General features: G+C 45.7%; 1 pseudogene; it reads right to left on the bottom strand.

Annotated features, from left to right (window-relative positions):
* Positions 1-1,656: 1,656 nt before the first annotated feature.
* LOC143635215 (putative disease resistance RPP13-like protein 1) lies at positions 1,657-20,444 on the bottom strand (annotated as a pseudogene).
* Positions 20,445-20,650: the final 206 nt, after the last annotated feature.

The raw sequence follows: 20,650 nt of genomic DNA, 5'->3' as shown, positions 1-20,650 counted from the left end.
GGGGATGGGAGTATTCATATACTTTTCCCCCACCGCGGCCATGTCCGCGCAGGCCGCATCGAACTTGTAAGGGTACTCGGATGGGTTCTTCCTCAACATGCCATACTCATACCCATCCGTAAACCCTTCAGCTCGGCCCACCAAACGCGCGGCGGCATTGCAGTCCATCACAAGGGCTTGAAACTCGGCGGAATATTTCATCGCCAAAGCGCAGCGAGCCATGCCCTGTGACAACAGCCATTGGCGATCCTGCGCGAGGCCAGCAACAGACGTCTCGAGGGCAGGAACCTGAGAGTTTAATAACTCAACAGTTTCCTTAGCCTTTTTTAGTTCCTCCTTGTCAGACGCTGCTGCTGCCAAAATTTTTTCTTTCTCCGCCTGCGCAGCACCAAGTGCTTCCTGGCTGGACGCCGCCGTGGCCAAGGCCTCATCTCTATCGGCCTGCGCGGCCGCCAAATCCCTTTTCAGGCGCGCAACCTCGCTCTCCAACGATGATTTCTCAGTAATACTCTTGATGATAGCTTGGTCACGCGCCTCGGCCTGCTGTTCCAAGACACGCACTCTGCGCGCGTACTTGGCAACTTCGGCCTCCGCCAACTGCTGCTTCTCCCGCGCAGCCTGGAGCTCATGCCCGCGCTTGATGTATGCGGTGTTGGCACTTGCTCGGTTTTCACTGAGCTCCGCCTGGAGTTTCTCAGCTCGCGCGGCGAGCATCAGACAGGTTCCAGGCGGCCACCTTAGCCTCTCGCTGGGCTTCCACAAGAGCGTCGCGTACTTTAATATAATCACGACGAAGCTCTTGGGAAGCAGCGAAAAAAGCCGACCCAGCGAAAACATGGTCGTTCAGCAAGTCCGCGCGAGTGCGCTCCTCTTGATACCTCCTTTCAGTAGGAGGCACGGCATGAGCCCAGAAGTCCTCGCATACGCCCATGGATTGAAAGGAACTTTCTTCATTAATATTCCATCTCGGGCGGTAAACGTGGTCACCTTCCTGCAAAAATGTAAGAAAAGTTCTAAGTCATAAAACATACTTATAGGGAGATACGCGCAGCGGACCAACAAATCAATACATACCTGCGGGGATGAAGCAGGAAAGTCAGCGCCAGCCCCACCAGAGGTCTGCGCTGCGAACACTTGCGGCATCGCAGGGCTGGCGCGATCTCCTAAGGAGTCTTCACCTTGAACCCCCTCGTCCTCCTCGTCTCCTTCAACAGGCCTCTTCTGCTGCGACCTGGAAGGCTCCAAACCAGCCTCGCGGGGAGGGCTACGTGCAGGAGGAGGCGAAGGAGGTCTCGACGCCGCCAGTTCGTCGCGCAACACCGTTTCCTGCTCCTTGGTTATCCCAACAAGGGGAGACTCAGCACTAGCAGGAGCTGGACCAGAACCACCGGCGCCGGCAGCTGCGCCAGGAGTATCATCAGCAACTGTTGTACCAGCTACAACTCCTATGAACAAATAAACAAGGAATGGTTTATGACTAAGTCCAAAAGGAAAAATTCAGAAGACAAATGTGCAACACTTACCTTGGCGCAACTCTGTTCGCGCGTCGAACATCGCCATAAAATTCATTCTACCCTTTTCAGAGGGTAGAAACAGGGGACTTCGATGGAGTCCCCGGCGCAGCCGTAGCACCTTGTGGCGCCTGCGGCTGATCTGTTACCGTCGCCGGCTCTGCAATCATTCAAATAACCAACGGTTTAATAAAAACTCAGTCAGATGAAGATAAGCAAAGTATACCTGTTGCAGGCGCGGCGCGGCTTCTCTCTTCAGCAGCGCGAACGGAGGAGGCGACGGCACCATACCTCAAGTGGACAGGAGGTCTGCCCACTCTCACAGGCAGAGAACTTAAAGACACCTTTGTGGTTTCCTTAGGTCTCTTCGTTTGAGCATGGGGATGAGCGACAGGGGTGTCCTCTTTCTTCTGTTTCTTACTGGCCCCTGCGCCAGATTTCCCCTTAGCTTTGCGCTTTAGTAGAGGCACCTCCTCTTCCTCCTCCTCCTCTTCCGCGAGCTCTAGCTCGTAGTTTTCAAGCGCATCTACAAAAACAAGCGACAGAACTGTTAATAAACTTGGGTATTCTAAAGGAATGAGCAGGATTGCGAAGGCTTACCAGGCGCGTCACCGTCAAAGTCAAAATCCAGATCCACTGGGGATGAACATGTCATCGAAGCGATCCGGGAAACCAACCTCCCCAACGCCAAGTTCGACGGAGCCGCCCTCCACATGTTCATCATAAGCGGCAAGGATGTAATCCTTGGTGACTGCGCAAAGACAAGTTAAATGATATCAGCAAAAGAACGATGTTCGCGCAACAACAAAAAAAAAAAAAAAAAAACAAAAAAAAAAACAAAAACACTTACACAACCCGTCGACTTGGATAACGGGCTCAAGCGCGCTGTCGGCCCAGAGCCTGCTCATGCCGACCCCAACCAGCGCCTCCTCGCAAATTTTCTTCGCGGGGGATGGTTCGGCGGTCAGCTTTTTAACCCATGCGCCAGTTGGGTTCTTGAGGGACATCCTCATCCGCAGGCGCAGAAGTGATAGAGCGCATGGTCATACGGATGGGGATCACACCGGCCTTAATGTAAAAAAACCTCTCAGACCAGTCATGAAGGCTCTTGAATGAAACAGTGGAGCACTTCACCTTCTGACTGCGAGGAATAAAAGAGATCCAATTGTCTTGGATCTTGGCCTTATAAAAATATTGAAAGCGCCGAGGAGTGGGTTCCTCGCGCTGGGATTTGCACATGAACTCAAAGTGAGTCACGCGCACGAGTCCAAACGGATGGACTTGGGATATGTGAATCCCATAGAACTTCAACAGTGCACCCACAAACCTTGTCATCGGGAGACGAAGGTTGCAGTGGGTGAAAAAGTGGCTATATAGGGATATATAGCCGGCAGGCGGGTCCGCCGCCGTTTGCCCGGACCTAGGCAACATGCAGCCAAACAGGGTGGGAAACCCCTGAGAGGCGATGAGGTTGTCGAGATCGGCCTGCTTCAATTTGCAGGGGATTTCATTCCACCTTTTGGTGGCCTTGGTCCTCCCTACTTCCTCCGATGTGGTTTCAACAACCTTCTTCCCCTTTCCTTTTTGCTTCAATGTCGACATCACCACAGATTTCACACGGCGTCTTCGAGAGGCAACGGAGGTGATTGAAGGGCTAGACGAGTATGAACTATCAGACATACAACTGTAATAGCCGATAATCGAGGATTCCAATCGATGTAAACACTCAAATCAGAATTTGAAAGCAGAAATTTGAATTTTAGAAACAATGAAGATGAAGATAAAAATTTCCTAAGGGCTGCTTTTATAGGACCAGGAGAGAGAAAAGTGGCAGCTGATCGGATTCCACGCGCCCCCACTCGCAGGGGCAACCCAAGGAAGGCGCGACACGTGTCCCTAACAGCTGTGTGAGGGGACAGAAAGATGTAACCGACCTGCCACGGCACAGTGACGCGCCCCCACTCGCAGGTACTAACCAATGCGAGTGCAACACGTGTTCAGGACAGCTGTGAGGGGACGTGAAAGCCAACTGTAGCACCTCGAGCACACGAAACCTCTGACACGTTTACGGCGCACGTCACCACCAACCAACCACGTGTTTGGACCTTTGGTTTTCAACAAAGTGGATAGAACTTCGCGCGATGATGGAAACAACCAGGAAAACGACAAAACCCCCTATAAAAGGACAATTCAGTGAGTCTAATATCTATCTCACCACGCTCGCGCGAGATAAGACACACATTAGACTGGGGGGGCTTGAAGAGGTATGTACCCGCCCTCAACACCAATCAAGGCGGGTCAACCCGCAAGATAAAGACATTATGAAGGCACAAAGCCAAAACCCAGGCGCATGGCGCATACAAAACATGCTCAGGCATCATATGCTCGCGCATCACATATGCGCGCGGCGCATATCGCATGCTCTTGCACATCACATATGCTCGCGCGTCACATATGCGCGTGGCGCACCAGCGCGCGGCGCATATCACACGCTCGTGCATATCACACCTGCGCATGAAATATCTGCGCGTGAGAATAAAAAGAAGACTTCGCGCATCCTCAGGATGGGCGCATATCACACGTGCACATAATCAACCTCGTCCTTATCCAAATCAGGGTTAGGGCAACCTTGATTGTGCACGTCAGACAATCTTCTAGAAGGCATCTTTTTAAGGAGTAAGAATATGCTGATGTTGACAGCTGCCAAATGAAAGGTCGACAACTCAGCATGACACATGTGCTACCACATGATTACAACCAACGAGAAAGCGCCAGGTGTCCCAGAGGACACATGGCGCAGTGCGGTTGGAGGAGGCCAATGAGGCTGAGCCCAACCAATGGAAACCCTAGCACTATAAATACAGCATCAACTCCACTTTGATGAGACATTCATTCACACTCAATCATTGACAGTTACAAGCAGTGATATCACATTCAATCATATTGAATCATATTCACTCACAGTCAGTTACAGAAAGACACACAGTCACATCATCAAGGGTATTCAGCGATTCAGCAATACTCTTGAGATTCACTTACATACAACATTATTATCTTCTCCAAAAGATACTGATTCTCACGCCGGAGGGTTACCCCAAAGAGGACCCCTCTGTCCCTTTCTGAGGGGTAAGTAACGGCGCTGTTCATTTTGTAGGTGGAAGAACTCGGATCCAGAAGAACCATCGGTGAAATAGTTTAATCACATCCGAGGAAAGTAGATCTGCTACCAGTGAGTAGATCCACGTTTCTTCACCCATATTGCTAAACCTTCATCAAGACTCTCGTCCAAAGCCGGCCTTCCAGATAACACCTCAATCAATACAACCCCAAAGGCATAAACATCGGATTTTCTTGTCAGTCTGCCGGTGTAGAAATAATTTGGATCCATATACCCAAAGGTGCCTTTAACTGCGGTGCTAACATGTGTACGTGTCTGATTTATCGGCCCTATTTTAGCCAATCCGAAGTCTGCAATCTTGGCAGCGTAATTCTCATCCAACAAAATGTTGGAGCTTTTCACATCACGATGTATGATTCCATCTTGTGTGCTAGTACCAGTGTGCAGGTAGTCCAGACCACGTGCAGCTCCAATGCATATCTTGAGCCATTGAGACCAAGTCAAAAGTGTAGCTTTCTTGTGAAGATGATCATAAAGGGTTCCGTTATGAACGTACTCATAAACAAGGGCCATCTCTTTCTCCTCATTGCAATAACCGATCAAAGACACTAGGTTACAATGGCGCACCCTTGAAAGCATCTCGACTTCAACCCAGAACTCAGGCGCTCCTTGATCGGCCATGAAATGCATTCGCTTAATGGCGTAGGTATTTGTTAGGCTATCAGGTCATCAGGCGATCAACGAGGGGCTCAAGGCCCAGTATCCGGCACACCCACTCAAAGTGCCGGACCTTGGCAATGGCCATGGGGTGCACCTCTGTCAGGTGCACATCCGTGCCTCTCTAGGACACGGTACACAAACTTTGTCAACGGAAACCTAAGGTTCCCGTAGACAAAGAATGCAGCATAAACCCCGATCTTGCCACTAGGGGCATCGTACACAGTATGGTTGAGGGGTTCAGGAAACTCAGGCTCGAGAGACTCGAGCATGAACTTCCTGATGATATACTGGTACAGATCGACGGGAAGAGAGCACTGGCATTCGCCAGCAGTCTTCTGGTCATCAGCATCATGAGAAGACATGGTGGAAGAAAGACGAAAAGAGATTTCAGGGTAAAGCTTTACTGAACAGAAAAATTCGCCGGAAATTACTTGAAAAGAAGAGATGAAAGTGGAAAGTGTGAATTGCAAATAACCCTCTCCCCCTTTATATAGTAATCGCAATTAATGCGGTGAATTTAATGCGGAGGAGAGAGAAATCAAATGGGCAATGAAACTATGACACGTGGCAAAAAGCAAGCTGGCAACAGCTGTTGAAAGGACGTGTGCCAGTAATTTCGCGGCCACGCGCCCGAAAAATCGCTCCCACGCGCCTGAAAAAGCGACTGGAATGACCATGTTCATGTCACGTCACCATAACTTCCTGCACGTCCTGACACAGTCAGAAGAAACCGTCGCACGACGTTTCAAAGGTTTGGACTTATCTTTTCACCAACCTTTCGAATTTCAAAATTCAAAATTTAAAAAGAAGCGGGAAAATACCCCCTTACCTTGGCGAACAAGTAACCATAAGACGGATGCGGGTACAGTGTTAAGGCAAAACCCTTCACATACCTAGCACCCGCAGGGAATTGAAGCCAAGAACCTTGGCGAACAAGTAACCATAAGACGGATGCGGGTACAGTGTAAAGGCAAAACCCTTCACATACCTAGCACCCGCAGGGAATTGAAGCCAAGAAAACCTTGGCGAACAAGTAACCATAAGACGGATGCGGGTACAGTGTTAACGCAAAACCCTTCACATACCTAGCACCCGCAGGGAATTGAAGCCAAGTACCTCGGCAACCAAGTAACTATAAGACAGGTGCGGGTACAGTGTAAAGGCAAAACCCTTCACATACCTAGCACCCGCAGGGAATTGACGCCAGGAATACCTGAGAGTAAAGTAACCGTAAGACGAGCGCAGGTACAGTGTTAAGGCAAAACCCTTCACATACCTAGCGCTCCGCTGGGAATTGAAACCAAGAAGGATCTTCTGGGCAATGCTTGCGGAAACGGAAATAGCATCCCCGCATAGCGGGGAACATCGAGAACTACGTTGTTTGAAGCTCCAGGATGGAATTGGTGGTCTTAACATAATTGATCACTATGTTCAAAACTACCAAAACCTCATGGAAAATACATACAACTGGGACTCAATGCTCCTGACTTGCGAGGAAGGTTACAGACCTACCCGCATCATACCCAAAGACCAAGCAGGAAACTCGGCATTTCTGCAAGTGACAAGGACTTCCGCGGAAAGAATCCCCATGGAAAACCTTACAAAACCCTTTTTCAAAACCCTTTGCTCAAGTCCAAAAGTTCACCTCACTTCATTAAACACTCATGAGAAGAACATTGGACTGGGGGGACTTGAAGAGGTAGGTCCCAGCAGAGCCCAGTTGGACCCGCAAGACTCACCTTAAACAGGCGACGTCTGCGCAGAGACCAACTGGATCCGCAGGACTCAACCATGCTCAGAGAAGTGACGTCCTTACGCGCAGTATGCAAGCTGGTCCCGCAGGAAATGCCTCCCATGGTGAAGGACTCCGCCTGTTCCCGCAGCCTCGGATACAAGCCATGAGGGAAGGCCACCCGCGCAGCATGGCTACACGCACAAGGCACTTAGCTCTCAATCGTTCAGTGTCACCTGAAGGAATGAGCCAAGCCGGGAGCAATCCCGCACAGAGGCGGGAGGGGGAATACTCCCGCCCAAATAAGCCAGTCCGTATACTGAAGGATCTTTTACTGTACCTGACGAGGTATGGGCAAAAGATCTGATCAGAGATGCGACAGCTCACTGACAGCAGCATGGCAGACAGCACGCCACAGCACTGTGACCAATAGCCGCCGCCTACCCACCAACTCCTGCCATACCACGTGCCTAGCCTGTAGTTGGCAGAAGAGGAAGAGTGCACGACACGCCTGCTCTGTGTCAGCCGCTACCTATCCACCACTCACAGGCAGGGCACGTGCATAGGTTACAGTTGGTAGCGTGTTGGGCCGGCTAAACCCCTTGGAAACACTACCTTCGGCTATAAATACCACAAATGGTATGATCATCATATCTTATTACATTATCATCATATATACCTGATATCTGCTCTAGCAATCTCTTAATATACTTTTATATTTAAAGAGCAATCTAGTCTGATTCTCACGCCGGAGGGTGGTCACAAGGAGGAACCCCCCCCTTCTCAGTGACGAGCTCACGGTGTCTGTTTTGCAGGTTATCAGAAGAACCATCTTCCAAGGGTCTAACCCCTCGTGGGAAACATCTCTCCAACCCCCAGGTTACCAGTAATCTGCCCAGGGTTCGGTTAGTGTTTCTTCAACTCTAAAATCGTCAGGGCCTTAGCCCAAAACAAAGAGCCTTAGCTCAAAACACTCACATACATCCATCTTACACCCCGCGCAGCCTGATCATAAAAATCCTTAAACAAAACTAAGGCAAAGTACATGCCATATCATGTTAAGGTCTCAGGTCGACGCCGCGCGCGGAACCATAGTGGATATCTGAGTAACACAAGCTGACATGTAATGGCTAAACTCATACTTCCATACCGCGTGACACCAACGCGCGAAAAAGAAATAACGAAAAATTAGCGTGCATGTCAGCATGAGCAAGATACTGCGAGAGCCACAAACAAAATAGAACAGAGGTTAAGTGAATAATTTCCTTACAACCTTGTTCTTATTTTAACGTTCAAGCATATCTTATATCTATACAACCAAACATGAAGAGATGAATGGAAATGCGCAAGATACGAAAAGGAGATAACAAGTTTCATTTCATTGGATCGAAATTTACAAGTATGATGAGTTACAAACTACAAGTATAAAAGATAAATATACAAAATTTGATGAAGGGCTTCTCAAGTCTCCACGTCGACGTCAGCCGCTTCATCATCCTCATCATCTCGCGCAGCATCTGGCGCGGTCTGCTCTTCATCTCCGAACTGACCATAGTCAAGTTCTTCCTCCTCATTGGAGTCTTCGATCACAACGGTGTCACGAGCAGATTCTTTCGCCGCGCCAGAGCCGCTGGCAGGGGCAACATCCCCCGCGCCACCATCATCGCCACCAGCCCTCTCGCAATCATCAAGCAACTTCTTTAGTGCGCCGAGGTCGGGCTGGTCAGCAAGCGCAGCTATCTGTAAATCATTAGAAAAGTAATGAGTACAAACACTTAGAAATGTTAGTAAAGTAAAACTCATTAAGATCAAGGTACCTGCATAAGGATGGGGATGGGAGTATTCATATACTTTTCCCCCACCGCGGCCATGTCCGCGCAGGCCGCATCGAACTTGTAAGGGTACTCGGATGGGTTCTTCCTCAACATGCCATATTCATACCCATCCGTAAACCCTTCAGCTCGGCCCACCAAACGCGCGGCGGCATTGCAGTCCATCACAAGGGCTTGAAACTCGGCGGAATATTTCATCGCCAAAGCGCAGCGAGCCATGCCCTGTGACACCAGCCATTGGCGATCCTGCGCGAGGCCAGCAACAGACGTCTCGAGGGCAGGAACCTGAGAGTTTAATAACTCAACAGTTTCCTTAGCCTTTTTTAGTTCCTCCTTGTCAGACGCTGCTGCTGCCAAAAATTTTTCTTTCTCCGCCTGCGCAGCACCAAGTGCTTCCTGGCTGGACGCCGCCGTGGCCAAGGCCTCATCTCTATCGGCCTGCGCGGCCGCCAAATCCCTTTTCAGGCGCGCAACCTCGCTCTCCAACGATGATTTCTCAGTAATACTCTTGATGATAGCTTGGTCACGCGCCTCGGCCTGCTGTTCCAAGACACGCACTCTGCGCGCGTACTTGGCAACTTCGGCCTCCGCCAACTGCTGCTTCTCCCGCGCAGCCTGGAGCTCATGCCCGCGCTTGATGTATGCGGTGTTGGCACTTGCTCGGTTTTCACTGAGTTCCGCCTGGAGTTTCTCAGCTCGCGCGCGAGCATCAGACAGGTTCCAGGCGGCCACCTTAGCCTCTCGCTGGGCTTCCACAAGAGCGTCGCGTACTTTAATATAATCACGACGAAGCTCTTGGGAAGCAGCGAAAAAAGCCGACCCAGCGAAAACATGGTCGTTCAGCAAGTCCGCGCGAGTGCGCTCCTCTTGATACCTCCTTTCAGTAGGAGGCACGGCATGAGCCCAGAAGTCCTCGCATACGCCCATGGATTGAAAGGAACTTTCTTCATTAATATTCCATCTCGGGCGGTAAACGTGGTCACCTTCCTGCAAAAATGTAAGAAAAGTTCTAAGTCATAAAACATACTTATAGGGAGATACGCGCAGCGGACCAACAAATCAATACATACCTGCGGGGATGAAGCAGGAAAGTCAGCGCCAGCCCCACCAGAGGTCTGCGCTGCGAACACTTGCGGCATCGCAGGGCTGGCGCGATCTCCTAAGGAGTCTTCACCTTGAACCCCCTCGTCCTCCTCGTCTCCTTCAACAGGCCTCTTCTGCTGCGACCTGGAAGGCTCCAAACCAGCCTCGCGGGGAGGGCTACGTGCAGGAGGAGGCGAAGGAGGTCTCGACGCCGCCAGTTCGGCGCGCAACACCGTTTCCTGCTCCTTGGTTATCCCAACAAGGGGAGACTCAGCACTAGCAGGAGCAGGACCAGAACCAGCGGCGCCGGCAGCTGCGCCAGGAGTATCATCAGCAACTGTTGTACCAGCTACAACTCCTATGAACAAATAAACAAGGAAGGGTTTATGACTAAGTCCAAAAGGAAAAATTCAGAAGACAAATGTGCAACACTTACCTTGGCGCAACTCTGTTCGCGCGTCGAACATCGCCATAAAATTCATCCTACCCTTTTCAGAGGGTAGAACAGGGGACTTCGATGGAGTCCCCGGCGCAGCCGTAGCACCTTGTGGCGCCTGCGGCTGATCTGTTACCGTCGCCGGCTCTGCAATCATTCAAATAACCAACGGTTTAATAATAACTCAGTCAGATGAAGATAAGCAAAGTATACCTGTTGCAGGCGCGGCGCGGCTTCTCTCTTCAGCAGCGCGAACGGAGGAGGCGACGGCACCATACCTCAAGTGGACAGGAGGTCTGCCCACTCTCACAGGCAGAGAACTTAAAGAAACCTTTGTGGTTTCCTTAGGTCTTTTCGTTTGAGCATGGGGATGAGCGACAGGGGTGTCCTCTTTCTTCTGTTTCTTACTGGCCCCTGCGCCAGATTTCCCCTTAGCTTTGCGCTTTAGTAGAGGCACCTCCTCTTCCTCCTCCTCCTCTTCCGCGAGCTCTAGCTCGTAGTTTTCAAGCGCATCTACAAAAACAAGCGACAGAACTGTTAATAAACTTGGGTATTCTAAAGGAATGAGCAGGATTGCGAAGGCTTACCAGGCGCGTCACCGTCAAAGTCAAAATCCAGATCCACTGGGATGAACATGTCATCGAAGCGATCCGGGAAACCAACCTCCCCAACGCCAAGTTCGACGGAGCCGCCCTCCACATGTTCATCATAAGCGGCAAGGATGTAATCCTTGGTGACTGCGCAAAGACAAGTTAAATGATATCAGCAAAAGAACGATGTTCGCGCAACAACAAAAAACAAAAAAAAAAAATAACAAAAACACTTACACAACCCGTCGACTTGGATAACGGGCTCAAGCGCGCTGTCGGCCCAGAGCCTGCTCATCCCGACCCCAACCAGCGCCTCCTCGCAAATTTTCTTCGCGGGGGATGGTTCGGCGGTCAGCTTTTTAACCCATGCGCCAGTTGGGTTCTTGAGGACATCCTCATCCGCAGGCGCAGAAGTGATAGAGCGCATGGTCATACGGATGGGGATCACACCGGCCTTAATGTAAAAAAACCTCTCAGACCAGTCATGAAGGCTCTTGAATGAAACAGTGGAGCACTTCACCTTCTGACTGCGAGGAATAAAAGAGATCCAATTGTCTTGGATCTTGGCCTTATAAAAATATTGAAAGCGCCGAGGAGTGGGTTCCTCGCGCTGGGATTTGCACATGAACTCAAAGTGAGTCACGCGCACGAGTCCAAACGGATGGACTTGGGATATGTGAATCCCATAGAACTTCAACAGTGCACCCACAAACCTTGTCATCGGGAGACGAAGGTTGCAGTGGGTGAAAAAGTGGCTATATAGGGATATATAGCCGGCAGGCGGGTCCGCCGCCGTTTGCCCGGACCTAGGCAACATGCAGCCAAACAGGGTGGGAAACCCCTGAGAGGCGATGAGGTTGTCGAGATCGGCCTGCTTCAATTTGCAGGGGATTTCATTCCACCTTTTGGTGGCCTTGGTCCTCCCTACTTCCTCCGATGTGGTTTCAACAACCTTCTTCCCCTTTCCTTTTTGCTTCAATGTCGACATCACCACAGATTTCACACGGCGTCTTCGAGAGGCAACGGAGGTGATTGAAGGGCTAGACGAGTATGAACTATCAGACATACAACTATAATAGCCGATAATCGAGGATTCCAATCGATGTAAACACTCAAATCAGAAATTGAAAGCAGAAATTTGAATTTTAGAAACAATGAAGATGAAGATAAAAATTTCCTAAGGGCCTGCTTTTATAGGACCAGGAGAGAGAAAAGTGGCAGCTGATCGGATTCCACGCGCCCCCACTCGCAGGGGCAACCCAAGGAAGGCGCGACACGTGTCCCTAACAGCTGTGTGAGGGGACAAAAAGATGTAACCGACCTGCCACGGAACAGACACGCGCCCTCACTCGCAGGTACAAACCAATGCGAGTGCGACACGTGTTCAAGACAGCTGTGAGGGGACGTGAAAGGCAACTGTAGCACCTCGAGCACACGAAAAGTCTGACACGTTTACGGCGCACGTCATCACCAACCAACCACGTGTTTGGACCTTTCGTTTTCAACCAAATGGATAGAACTTCGCGCGACGATGGAAACAACCAAGAAAACGACAAAACCCCCTACAAAAGGACAATTCAGTGAGTCTAATATCTATCTTACCGCGCTCGCGCGAGATAAGACACACATTAGACTGGGGGGGCTTGAAGAGGTATGTACCCGCCTCAACACCAATCAAGGCGGGTCAACCCGCAAGATAAAGACATTATGAAGGCACAAAGCCAAAACCCAGGCGCATGGCGCATACAAAACATGCTCAGGCATCATATGCTCGCGCATCACATATGCGCGCGGCGCATATCGCATGCTCTTGCACATCACATATGCTCGCGCGTCACATATGCGCGTGGCGCACCAGCGCGCGGCGCATATCACACGCTCGTGCATATCACACCTGCGCATGAAATATCTGCGCGTGAGAATAAAAAGAAGACTTCGCGCATCCTCAGGATGGGCGCATATCACACGTGCACATAATCAACCTCGTCCTTATCCAAATCAGGGTTAGGGCAACCTTGATTGTGCACGTCAGACAATCTTCTAGAAGGCATCTTTTTAAGGAGTAAGAATATGCTGATGTTGACAGCTGCCAAATGAAAGGTCGACAACTCAGCATGACACATGTGCTACCACATGATTACAACCAACGAGAAAGCGCCAGGTGTCCCAGAGGACACATGGCGCAGTGCGGTTGGAGGAGGCCAACGAGGCTGAGCCCAACCAGTGGAAACCCTAGCACTATAAATACAGCATCAACTCCACTTTGATGACACATTCATTCACACTCAATCATTGACAGTTACAAGCAGTGATATCACATTCAATCATATTGAATCATACTCACTCACAGTCAGTTACAGAAAGACACACAGTCACATCATCAAGGGTATTCAGCGATTCAGCAATACTCTTGAGATTCACTTACATACAACATTATTATCTTCTCCAAAAGATACTGATTCTCACGCCGGAGGGTTACCCCAAAGAGGACCCCTCTGTCCCTTTCTGAGGGGTAAGTAACGGCGCTGTTCATTTTGTAGGTGGAAGAACTCGGATCCAGAAGAACCATCGGTGAAATAGTTTAATCACACCCGAGGAAAGTAGATCTGCTACTAGTGAGTAGATCCACGTTTCTTCACTCTCTAATCTCGGACAGTTATTAATTTCCACTTCTCTAAAAGATTTCATGCCAATCTCATGTGTCACCTTCTCCTCTCCCAATGATATCAGGTTTACGCACTGTCTTACTTCCAACTTTTGTAAACTCACAAGAATCTTGCATGCCTCTGCTTCTGATTTCCACAAGTAAGCGAGTTCATTGCACTGTAAGATGCGCAAATGTTCAACTGCTCGAAGATGATCTAAGCCTTCTCTACGTAGCTGAATAAGTCCTTTATTATCCCAAATCGTCATTCTAATTATTGATGAAGCCACACTAACAATGCTTCTTAACACCGCTGCTGAACATCCTTGTATATGTAAAACCCGAAGAGATGGTATTAACTCAATTGCCACTACATCAAGTTTTGGGCAATTAATTATGGATATTTCATGAAGACTTGGAAAACATTCAACGGTATTATCATTGTTGCCACCGCTAGTTGTCCATTCCTCCCAATTCTCCATATCTTTAAATTCCTAAACTTCAAGTGACGGAAATGCAATAGAATGGTAAGAATCAGGAGGTCCAAGTAACTCTAAATCCAGATTTTTCAACGAATTCATGCTTTGAACAAACAACTTTTGAAGTGACGGTAGATGCCCAAGTGTTGGTAGACGTGTACAACTACGACACCCATGTAATGTAAGTTGGGTTAAGTAAACAAGTGAGGCATCCCCAACCCAACTAGGAAATTTTGTTCCCATGTAGTAAAAAATCTTAAGGCTTGTCAACTTCTCAGAAGGCCTAACCCTTCGAATACTTCATATTCGGTTATTTCATCATGAGAACCATCAAATGCATCACACCATTTCATTTCCAAATCACGAAGACCCTTTTTTTGGTGTTAGTTCGCTTCCCTCGCTTGTGTTGCATTTATCACTTTGTGCAACTCCTGTATGGAAAGTTGACCGTGAAGATGCAATAGACCCTTAAGATCAGATATTTTAAACTCATCTGCACTTCCAATAATGACTTTGGATAGAGTTTGTAGACCCGTTAACCCAGCAATTCCTAGCGGCATCTTGTGCAACATTGGAGTGTCACTAATGTCAAGATGTCGAAGGTTTATTAACTTTATGGTACTATTCGGCAAGCTATATAAGACAACCAGAAACCAACAAGCTTTGCAGGTTATAAAGATCACCAATTTGTTTGGGTAAACATATGATGTCAGTGTTGGGAAAGTTGAGGTATCGTATATGCTTAAGGCTACAACTGGAGCATGGCACCACAGTAATATTATAATTAGCAAGGCTTAGCACCCTCAAGAACTGTAGTTTGGGCAGTGGCGTAGCCACTCTTTGAGTAGGGGGTCGGCCGATCCCTGTGAAAATTTTTTTTTACTAGTATATATGTGTTAATGTAACAACGTGAAAATTTCGAGTTCAAAGTATCAACTTTCCATAGTCTAGGGACTAAAATTGTCAAATTCCAAACTTGAGGGTTAAAAATGAAAAATCGGATTTCTTGTCCTATCGCGCTATGCGATGGACAAAAGGAGAAGCCCATCGCGTACCGCGATGGAGCTTCTGACACGTTGTGACACGTGTGCCACGTGGCACACGGTGGCACTATGTGCTGCCACGTGACAACACAGCTGCCACGTGGAGCGGCGCCTGCCACGTGTCGACACGTGGCAGGTCTACGCTGTGCGTCAGCAGACCTATATCGCGGTACGCGAAAGGTCTGCTGAAGGACCCATCGCGTACCGCGATGGGAGCCAATTTGAAGTCTATAAATAGCGGCCAAGGGCAGCTTATTTATGCACACCAAAACAGCTCTCTCCTCTCTATACTCTCTCTCTAGAATACCTCGAAATCCGTGTCTCGTTTCCTCGATAAGCGTGCCCCGATCCTTTGTTTGTATACATCTTTTCCTCGAAGTGTTTGCCACCCTCCACCCACATACAACCAAGATGGTGTTTGTTCTCGAAGTTCGTGCCATTGTGTGTTGAAGATTTGGCGTTCCTCGATTTACGTATCAAGAAAAGTAAAGCGGCGTCGGAGTGCTGCTCAAGTCCCTAGAGTTTCGATACGCCACTAAAGTTAGGCGTAATAATGAATTCAATATAATTCAATATTATATTAAAGTCTTAGGCCTTAAGTCGAGGTTATACTCGATGCCTCGATAAAAGAAATACAAACATAACAAAGAAATGAATGAAAGAATGAGTATTGAATATTGTGGTTACATATATATGTGTGTAAGTATATATGTATATATTCTTTGTTATGAAAATATTATTTAATGAATAAAGAGTATTCTTAAATAATAAAAGAAAAAGATTACGTTTCTTAGAGAAGAAGAAACGTCGGGTTTTTATTACAAACTAAAGGTTTATAATTTACTTTTAAACTAAAGGTTTTTAAGTAAAAGAAAATGAACTAAAGGTTCATCGAGGATTGAGATAAGACTAAAGGTCTTAAGCCGGATCGTGTATCCGACTAACAAATATTTATACTCGTACTATAGGTGCAAGATAAAGAAAGGGAAAGACCCTTGGACGGTGAGTGAAGCCGATCCTAAAGAGACAAGGTGAATACGCCCCCAAACTTTTAAACTTGTTTTCAAATGAGTCAAACTTGTTATATGAAATTGTTTACAAGGAACTACGTGTTCCTAAAACCGTTATAACTATGGGTATAAACCTAGCCCTCAGGCTGTGATATACGTATGTCTGGATCCTTACATAAGTGGTACTATGCGATGTATGGGCATGATCGCACCACCCTTGGTCGTAGGACGCTCTCCTGCAGGGAGTACGATCTTATGTGTATATTTACAAGTACTTGACTAAGTCGAACGCTGCGGTGTTTTCTGAGGTGACCTAGAGTAGAGGCTCTAGTTTATAATGTGTTATTTGACTTTGTTATTCCTAAGCCACGTTGGGCCGAGGCAGGCGTAGTCTCGAGGGGTAATAAAGTAAAAGAAATTATTTTGCGTCAGCGTGTTCACCAGCATTCGTTGCTGACGTATTTTCTTACAATTTGCAAGTGAACAAAGTTAGAGCTTGGAATGACGAAGTATTATGGTATCCGATGGCTCGGATTTATTTTGTAACAATTTAATATGGTAATTTGTAAACATAAACAAGTAATCTTTTGTTAATAACTCTAAACGGGTGTTTAATAATCCCGTCTTTTGATTATATTTATAAAAGTTATCTTTTGATCCTTTAAGTTTTATAAGTCTTCCGCAAATAAACGTAACTCTGATTTATTTACAATATTGGTACCAACTGATGGGTCACGCTCCTAGGCCTAAGACGGGGGTGTGACAGTTAAAATCTCAACCGCCCCCTGTATAATTTTGAACCCGACCCCTGTGTGATTTCGAGAACGGCATAACGACCCTGTTGGAATTTCGAGAACACCCTTATGAAATTTGAGACCGTCCCTAATAAATTTTTTTTACATATTTACAACTTTAATTATATAAATGTATACAAATAATATACCAACTAAATTTGAGTTTAATAGAAAACAATTTAAATACAAGTTTAAGCTCAAATGCTAAACTAATCTATGCTCAATTTTTAAGCACAAGTCTCAAACTCCCAACTTAATCTACATTTAAGCTAATTTTAAAAAAAAGGAGTATGGTGGCGGAAGTAATAGGTCAGGTAAATTAAATGGATTAAGTGTTTTAATCTAAAAAATGTTTCGGCTATACATTATTTTGCTCACTTACTTCATTTTATTTGCATTTGTGTATTGTTTATTCGTTAATTGAAGTTAGCTCTCATACAATTATTACTCATTGCAACCGTATGTGCTGAAATTTGCTTTTCGGCGATGGAGTACGTGAAGTCCAATTTGCGTAATCATATGGGTGATGAGAGTTTAAACGATGATTTTATTTATTTCATTAAGAGAAAACCTGCTTATAAATGTCAAACTAGATGATGTTTTGGTTAGATTTCAGAAAATGAAAGCCCGTATAGAAAAGCTAGATATATTGTTCAATAATTATGCATTTATAATGAAGTTTCTCGTCCTTTTTTTTGTTATATAATGCTTAGTTAGATTATCATTATTTTCTATATATATGACCGACGCAATTCTACCCGACCCGATGGTCGAACTGGACCAAAAAAATATTTATATAGCGATGGTTAACTGTGTACGGATACAAAAAATTTCCGACCCCTGTGAGAATATTTCCTACATCCGCCACTGAGTTTGGGAAGTAGCTCTATAAGAACCTTGTTCGATAAGTATAATCTTTGCCATGAATTCAACCTTGTAACAGACATGGCTAAGAAAGTTCTCAAACGTCTAGCTCTATGTAATGTCTTGAAACTTTTGTATATTCCGTATGATTCACGAATAAATGAGAGGTGGTAGAACTTCTCCAAAGATTCTTTCATGCCATAGAGATCCATTTTATCACCCAACGTAAGAAAGAACTCTCTCGCAACACTCGTGGCCAAGTCATTTATCAGCTCATGCATTGTATATCCAAATTTATCATTGGTCGATTTCTAAATAAACGACCTTGACTCAAGCTCTTCAAAACACCCCCGACCTAAAATCTCCATTGACTTGTTGCCATTAGACTCGTACAAAAACCCTTTTGCCATCCAAAGCATGACTAGTTCATCCTTTTCAAACAAGTAATCTTTTGGGAATAAGCAACAATACGCAAACATTTGCTTAAGATGTGGTGGGAGCCGGAAGAATTTTACTTTCATTATGTAAATTCCATATCTCACTATTCAACAACTCCTCCCATTCTCCATCATTTGACTTAGTTCTCAACACCCTCCCTAGAGTTATCAAAGCCAAAGGCAATCCACAACATTTCTTCACAATACCTTCACCATATGATTTAAGCGTTGGACGTGAATCAAAGTTTTGTTTACCTAAAGCATGTTGCGCAACCAACAATAGAGCTTCTTCATGTGACAAAAGATTGAGAGCGTAAGCTTGAAAAGAATCCATCATGGATGCAACCATGGTCTTCCATGTTGTCACAATAATTTTACTCCCACGTGCCCCTACAACAAAAGGGCGTTGGAGGAGTTCCCACTCGTTGTAGTTTTCATTCCATACATCATCGAGAACAAGTAGAAACCTCTTATTTAAAAGATTTTCCGTAAGAGCTACTTGAAGCTGGTTAAGAGTTTCAAATTTTATGTCCTCCCCACCAACATCTTTAAAAATAGCCTTGCTAATATTAAATACATCAAACTCATCAGAAACACAAACCCATGACATGAGTTTAAAGTGTTCCTTCACTTTCTTATCATTGTACAATACTTGAGCTAAAGTGGTTTTACCTATCCCACCCAAGCCAACAATCGACACGATGCTGAAATCTTTTAAGCCGTTAAGCAATTTATAAATGTTAGAAAACCATTTTTGGAAAACCATTTTATTGAGCGTTAAACTCAATTTGTGTGTGTTTATGATGAAAGACATGTAGAATAGTCGAAGCACCAATTTTTTGAACATTAAATTCAATTTATGAGAAATTATGGAGAAAGACATGTGCATTTGAACATGTCTCGTGCACAATCTTTGGAACATTAAATTCATTTTATAGGTACTTATGGCGAAAGACAAGAAAAGATGTCGATGGTCATTTTTTTGTAGTATTAAATGTGACATGAAGTCTTTATTTATTGTCTTGTGTTTACTAAGTTTCCAATTAGAAATCATTTAGTTTCGATAGAGACTAATTGAGTTTTGTTTGAGAAATAAAATTTTTGTTAAAAATGCTTAAGGAGAGATTATGATAAATACTTTTAAAGTAATTTAACAGTCATAAAATAAACCATACCTTTTCTTCTTATCCAGCTAAGTGAATCTTGAATTTTTCAAGTGACCAACCCAACCAATTTGTTCCCTATGGCCTCCTGCCTTAATGGTGCTCTTATGGCTCCAGGGCTCCAAGTTTTGCAAAATTCTTAAAGATGAACATGATGGATAATAAGAACTGATATATTTATTTCATAATTGTTCTTCTCTGGGGAAGAACTTCTTGGTACTTACATAATACTCTCCTTTAGCAAGGAGATTACTCACTCACACACATGATTGATATTACAAGTAGAGAGAAAAGAAAAACTAGATGAGAATGCGATGCCTAAACTTAAAAATCATTCCCCTTTATATAAGAGGAGTAGATTTATACAATGGACTAAAATGCCCTTATAATTTCGTCATGCATGACGTTTCTAGTTGACATACCTATGTGTTGGGTCCAGTTCTCTGGTGTCTTCGTCAGAGTAATAGCTGTAAAGATGAGGGCTATTATTTTCTTTTGTACTGCTTGAACAGTATTGGCAATTATGATTTTCGTAAGTGCTCTGAAGCTTCTGACATAGTCTTTCTTTAGTGACTGGTCCTGCTTCTACTTTATTAAAGATGATTCTCTGCTCCATCTTTTCTAAAGCTTCTTTCTCGTGCTTTGGTAGTGGAAGACTACTGAAGCTGGTAATTATGCAGTGGTGACTGTAATAGTTTACTTTATTAAAGCTTCCGGCTTTTATCTTCTGCAAATTTTCAAGAATTTTTAGAAAACTCTTGACTATTATTTCAACCCAATTGCTCGGGTCTTCATATTTTTCTTCTATGACCTTGGATGGATTTACGGTTCTTGTTTTAGCAAGACCGATTTCTAGATAATAGTAGCTTTGGAAGGTTTTTCCTTGATACCAATCTGGGAGTGTAGAAGTAATGAAGATGTTAGCATCTTTTGCTGCTGCAATCTTTTTGCGAAAGTTTTTGATGGCTTTCTTCATTCCTTCAGCCATTAAACTAATTTCTTGTATATTAGAGGCAGGGTAAATATATTTAACTAACCCAGCAGAGAATGCTAAGGAGATAAGTTCTTCATTCCTTCAGCCATTAAACTAATTTCTTGTAAATTAGAGGTAGGGTAAATATACTTAACTAACCCACCAACATCTTTAAAAATAGCCTTGCTAATGTTAAATACATCAAACTCATCAGAAACACA

Source organism: Bidens hawaiensis, unplaced genomic scaffold (assembly GCF_021521415.1).
Source record: "Bidens hawaiensis isolate Kalapana, Puna unplaced genomic scaffold, B.hawaiensis_p1.1 tig00007413_1, whole genome shotgun sequence".
NCBI classification, from domain to species: domain Eukaryota; kingdom Viridiplantae; phylum Streptophyta; class Magnoliopsida; order Asterales; family Asteraceae; genus Bidens; species Bidens hawaiensis.
This window is presented reverse-complemented; position numbering and strand designations above follow the sequence as displayed.